This window comes from Nilaparvata lugens, chromosome 4 (genome assembly GCF_014356525.2).
Source record: "Nilaparvata lugens isolate BPH chromosome 4, ASM1435652v1, whole genome shotgun sequence".
NCBI classification, from domain to species: domain Eukaryota; kingdom Metazoa; phylum Arthropoda; class Insecta; order Hemiptera; family Delphacidae; genus Nilaparvata; species Nilaparvata lugens.
This window is the reverse complement of record NC_052507.1, coordinates 67228334-67234452: the sequence shown is the minus strand read 5'-3', so window position 1 is coordinate 67234452 and position 6119 is coordinate 67228334. Positions and strand designations below refer to the sequence as shown.

The following is a 6119-nucleotide window of genomic DNA, read 5'->3' as shown; positions in this document are numbered from 1 at the left end:
GTCCTATGAGTAACGGAATTAAGATTGACAGTTTTGAAGCTGACACGCCAAGGTGGTCAAAGGTACTATTTTGAAATATATTATTGGTGTTTGAAGAATACACTTGGTGATATTGTCAAGAAAAAGCGCAATGTGATAGTGTTATGATTATAGTGAAAATCATATGAATGTAGTATATGTAGTGTTGTGATATGAGAGAAAGAAGAACTACTGTCTATCTTTTCAACGTCATTCTAATATTTTTGTAGTGGTATTACATTATTTCTACAGTAAATAGCAAAAAATCAACACAGCAGTATTTCAATAACACACTAGTCCTGTCCAATTGCCGAGAATGACTCATGATGCAAAACTCACGAGCATGTACCGAAAACATGACATCAAGAGCTGGCCTATTTCGCAAAAAAGTAGAATCGACATTCCATCGGAAAACACTCTGGTTGTGAGTGATCAATCAAAACAATACCGTCATTGCTTTGTTATTATTTACTACTATGGACTCATAAAAAGTGCAGTGTTGCTGTTATCAAATTGGCAACGATGTACGAGTCTCGTGCGAAGCATGCAAGTCAGTGATGGCTGGCAGTTCACACCGTACGTCGTGCGTCACTCACCGCTTGCAAACTCTCATAAAAGGAACTGTCATTCACAATCAGAGCATAGTTCCAATCGAGCCTTGTGACAGTGAACAGCTCTTCTACGCTTCAACGCTATTCAACGACATTAGCTTCCCGCTCTTCTCTTCAACTCCATAAATTTCAAAGGTTAGTAAACTTTCAGAAGCAAAATGTGACATAATTTGAAAAATATCAACAGTGTTGCGTACATGTTAGCGGGATACTCTTGTCTCAAATGAGCTGAGTATTGTACTCTTGTCTTCAAATCCACTAATTTGGGAAGTTAGTAAAATTGGAAACAAAAATGACTTGATAGTTTGAAAAATAATTGTTATCAAAGGTATTCTCCACATGTTAGCGGGATAAAATAAATAAATGTTTATTTCCCAAAAAAAAACTAAAACTACAACATCAATTACAAAAATATTAGATAAATTACAATATTACATACAATAGTTAGTTACAAAAGATTCTTATAATGTGTTCCCTACTTGTTTAGTTTTTTCTGTGTGGAAATTGACCTACTCCACTATGGCGTACCATGTTCTAGAGTAGGTTTTGAGTAGGGTACTAATTCCTAGAGTAGGGATGCCAATTATATTTCAAATTAGCTGAGTATTGTGCTCTTCAACTCCATCAATTTTAGAGGTAAGTCAACTGAGAAACAAAAATTACAAAAATAGTTTGAACAGCATTCGTTATCAAAAGTATTTCTCACATGGTAGCAGAATTTGATACTCATATTTCATATTACCTAAGCATTGTGTTAATGGAAATTTTTTCACATGCTCGTTTCACAGTGATTGATGAAGCATAGTTTTAAAGGATAGTGTAATGTAGTGTAGTATAACTGGATATTATAGTATCATGTAGTGCGTGCAACAGGTTATTTTAGAGTAGTACTGTAGTAGATATTATAGAATAATACTCTTAATACTGTAGTAAAGATGTTAATATTTTGACTGAAGCAATAACCTTATTTCCATTAATATAATACTTCACGGTGGGATACCTTGCGGTACAATAATTTATTTAAACTGTTCAATTCAGTTTTGTCTGAGAAACCTTTATTTGGTTAATTTAAATTAAAATTATTCAAAAATTATTATTTCTGTTCAAAAGTATTTGTACAGAATGAATTTAAACTTGAACCGTGAGGGAGTAAAATGATTTTTATAGAGGATTTTTTTTGTATTTTACCTTTTTATGAGGGGTATTTAATTTTTATAGAACGTCTTAAATAAACCGGCATGAAGAGCTCGACTTGAAACGATATCATAGAGGAGTTATCCTCAGTTCTCTCTCTCGAATACAGTATAACCTCTCTGAGTATTGACAGTAATTAGAAAAGTGATAGTTGGGACTCCCCCCATTAATTCGAGCCTTGACCTATCATTTTCCAAAATAGACAGTGATTTTGAATATTGGGTTGAGACTGATTAGTAACTAAGCTTATTATCAGAGCGGCTAACTCTGATAAGCCACAATAGATATTGAGAGACAGGAGCTTATGACCTGCATTAATTCAATGAATTTTATCCTGTGGCTTTGCCCCAATTAGCGTTATTAAATGTGTTTTCAAAATTGCAATATAATATGATTGAGTGCTTTCATGAATTTCAATATTACAATGAATTAGTACGTGATCGGAACATTTTATATCATTCAGTGATTTCAACCTCAATAATATTAATTTTTCTCAAACTATCCCTCAGATTGTCGAATTCGGACTGAGCTTCAGATAGTAATGAATAATGAATGTACAATTCTTTTGTGTTATTGTAGATATAAATGTATGTATAATTCAACTGTATATAATATAATATATGCAGTTGATTATATTTTGTAATGCTTCATAGTGAATATTATAGAGCATTTATTATGTTCATTAAAGATGAATCGAATATAACTTTATAATATTTCCAGCGTTATTTCCAACTATGAAGGTTTCTAACAAACAACGATATAACTTAGCTCAGTGAGTTGAATAATATTTTTAGTGGAATATGACAATCTGTGGATAGCAGAGTGTCTTATACTTTTATATTAAGCCAAAGCGGCCAGACAGTAGCCTCTACAGTTGAAACATAATGAGATAGTGTGTTCATTCAATTGATAATAAAATATTTATATTATAATAGTTTGGAATGTAATAACCATTAATGGGTTCTCTTGCCTGGTTGCACAAGAGCCTGTTGAATTTAAATCAAGATTAAATAATGTTACGAGAACCAATCAGAGAAGGATTTTTCGAAAAAAAGCTTTTACGATTGGTTCAGGTGGCATTTGATCACGATTAAAATTTTACAGGCGTTTGTGCAGCCGGGTCTCTCTAATTATTGTTTTGATTTTGTGATTGTGTATATGAAATTTCAAATAATCAGAGCCACACAAGATTGGGCAGGAAATACAGTATCTAGACACTAATTCCTGAGACGACTGGTGTCTTATTGCTTGATTTATTGTGGCAGATCAGACATGACCATCTTCGGAACGACTTCGAGGTTCGTGAGCGGCCGCAGCGCCGTGCAGACGGTGTACTGGCGGGCGGTGAACGGAGCTAAGAATGGCGAGGCGCAGTCCAAATTGGTCAAGACAAATCGCACCCTAAACTTCCCCGTTCCCTCCAATGTTGCCGCTAACGAGTTGCCTGCTTCCCGTACAAGTTCTCAGCCAATCAAGTCTTTCCATTGAACATCGCGAATAAGTAAGTACTCCTACTAGCTTATCCAATGTGAACATTAATCTATATGATAAAAAAAAATCGGCTTATACACGGACGGGATAGGAAATCCACGAACCTATCATCATATCTCTTATGTTGAAACTTGAAATTTTGCATATAGATTCTTGATTTACCGAGAATGTTTATAGGTCTATTTTAAATTTTTCAAGTTTTAAGTTTGTCAAGTTTTCAATTAGACCCTTGCGGTGCACGGGTTACCTGCTGGTCTGTAATTATAATAATAATATTTAATATTCATTTTACAATATTAGGGATAGAATATTCTTTATAATTTCTTCTCAAATGATAAGTACGTAATTAAAATAATAGGGAGAGGAAGAATAAGGTAACTTTGTGCTATTCGTTTCTCAAATTTAAATAATATTATATTGATTACACATAGCCCGAAATAGGATTGTGAGATCTTCACTCCATGAATTTTCAGTCCATAAATATTTTCATAAAGCAGATTTTTCAATTCAAATGTTTCAAAACCAAATATAGAAGAAATATCACACTGTATTAAAATTGGAATACGGAATATTCACTAATTAAAGAACATTTTGTAGAAGGACCGGAAAAACAAACATAATTCTAAAGAAGTGTTTAAAAAAACTACAATAATATGAATACAGTATAATAAATATCAATAATATTTCAGTAATATATATCAATGTATATAATATACGTATATACAGTCTTTATCCAGATATATACATCAATACAATGGAGATTATATTCATGATACAATGGAGGTACAATATTAGTATAATTTCGATAAAGATACTATGTTTGTCATAGGTGTGATCAGGCTAGAAGTATCTAAAAACTTCTTTGAACTCCTATTAATCTTATCGCTTGATCTATTGTCACAGAACATACATGACCATCATCTTGGAGAAATAGTTACAATATTGATACAATAAAGATAAAATATAGATACTCGATAATTATCAGATAGTAATAATAATAATAATGTGGATGGAATAATAATATTTATACTCGTGGGTGAATAATTATCTTATTGTGGTATTGTATCACTCCCAGTTTTATCATTCTATATCAGAAGTTTTTATTGAGTAACCTCTACTATTTCGGATTTATCAAAGTCTAGAAGTAGATTTAAAATCAAAATCAAATTCCAATTTATTGCAATTTTTTCCTACAATTGAACGAAACAGATATGTTATGGACTTTGCCTGATCTTGTTTCTATCAGTCCGGTTTGAGAGATAAAAATGAATTTAATTCTTTCTTTAATGGAACGAAACAAATGAATGTATTGTACTTTGCCTGATATTGTTCCTATCGTACGGATTTGATAGATTCAATATATCAATAAAATATTCATAATATAGGTCTAACACTTTGAACTATGAAACGATAAAAATGAATATGTCAGTATACAGGCTTGATAATATTAGAAGTGATAGATCAACATAATAATTATTATAATAATAGAGTTATTTATCAAGTGATTGAATAGTTCCAATCATCGACGAATAAATCAAGTGGAATTTGATGAAAAATTTGAAATTATCATTATATTACGAGAACAGGAGATTTATCATTATAAATAGTTCAGCCTTATCTTTTGGAGTGCTGAAATACAGGTGAAGTCTGAGGTCTTTTTATTGTTGGTTGGCTAGCCAAGAACAAAGCAATACGTGAGCTCTTTCTTGAAATCTACTATAGAAAAACCCAATATTAATATCTATTTTAATAATGGACAAAAAAATCTGAATATACTCCACAATTCCACTGAAATATAATTCAAGTACAATCATTCATTGTCAAAAAAATTTATATTGTAGTCATTTATCTATTCTAGATAACTAAGTTTTAATTTTTTGTTACAGGATATTTCCATCTACACATATCATGATTGGCGTCCAAGGACCCAAGAGCAACTCTTTGTTTTCTTCATATTGGAGATGGATATCCGTTTCTGTCTTTCATAAAGATATCTTATCTGAATAATTTATTCATTACTTCTCGTTTGAGTGTTAATTTCAATGTGTAGCATCCATTGTTTAAACCATTCCAATTTCAACTCCACTTTTTGCTTATTAATCATTCTAATTGGGATTTCATCTGTGAACAAAATCATTAATTATTTTCTCCATTTCTTCAAGCTTATGTGTCAGCTATCGAAAACATCACAATAAATCATATTCATGATGTTATTTTTATAATTATAATTCTAAGTTAATATCAAGGGAATAAAACCAATATTTCGTAAAATAATTTGAGTATTACTTGCTTTGTATGTTCTTTTTGAGGTAAGTTCAAGTCAGATTCATCACAATTTCATTTCTTATTTGAAATAGATACATTACTCGTCATTACAGAAATAACTCCGCCAAACCTTTATTAATTTAGAGCTTGATCTGAAATTTCTTCTGAGCGTACTGGTATGATTCCTTTAGAAAAGATTTGATCTATGAACATATTCACGAAAAAATGAATCATTTTGATGATATTCAAAAATTTTCAATTTTTCCGCTTGAAATTCATCATTTTCTCTTTATTCACTCAAATATTGTCCTATATTAATAAATAAGATATTTTAGACATTGATTTGATATTCGTAATTTTCAACGGATCAAGAAATTTAATAAGTCACAATCAATGAGATGATATTGAGAGAAACACTTTCACCAAACTGAGCTCCATATAGGTACTAACGAGCGCAATATTCATTATTGGAAAAATATTCTAGCAATTCGTTTAGCCCTAAGGACGATACCATATTAGGCATTTTTCTAGGCGCCAAAA

General features: G+C 31.3%; 1 long non-coding RNA gene across 1 annotated transcript; it reads left to right on the top strand.

Moving 5' to 3' along the window:
• Positions 1 to 394: 394 nt before the first annotated feature.
• Positions 395 to 5588, top strand: LOC111046416. The gene is made up of 3 exons (XR_002605772.2): positions 395 to 764; positions 3089 to 3324; positions 5201 to 5588. It is a non-coding gene; the product is annotated as an uncharacterized LOC111046416 (long non-coding RNA).
• The last annotated feature ends 531 nt before the right edge of the window (positions 5589 to 6119 follow it).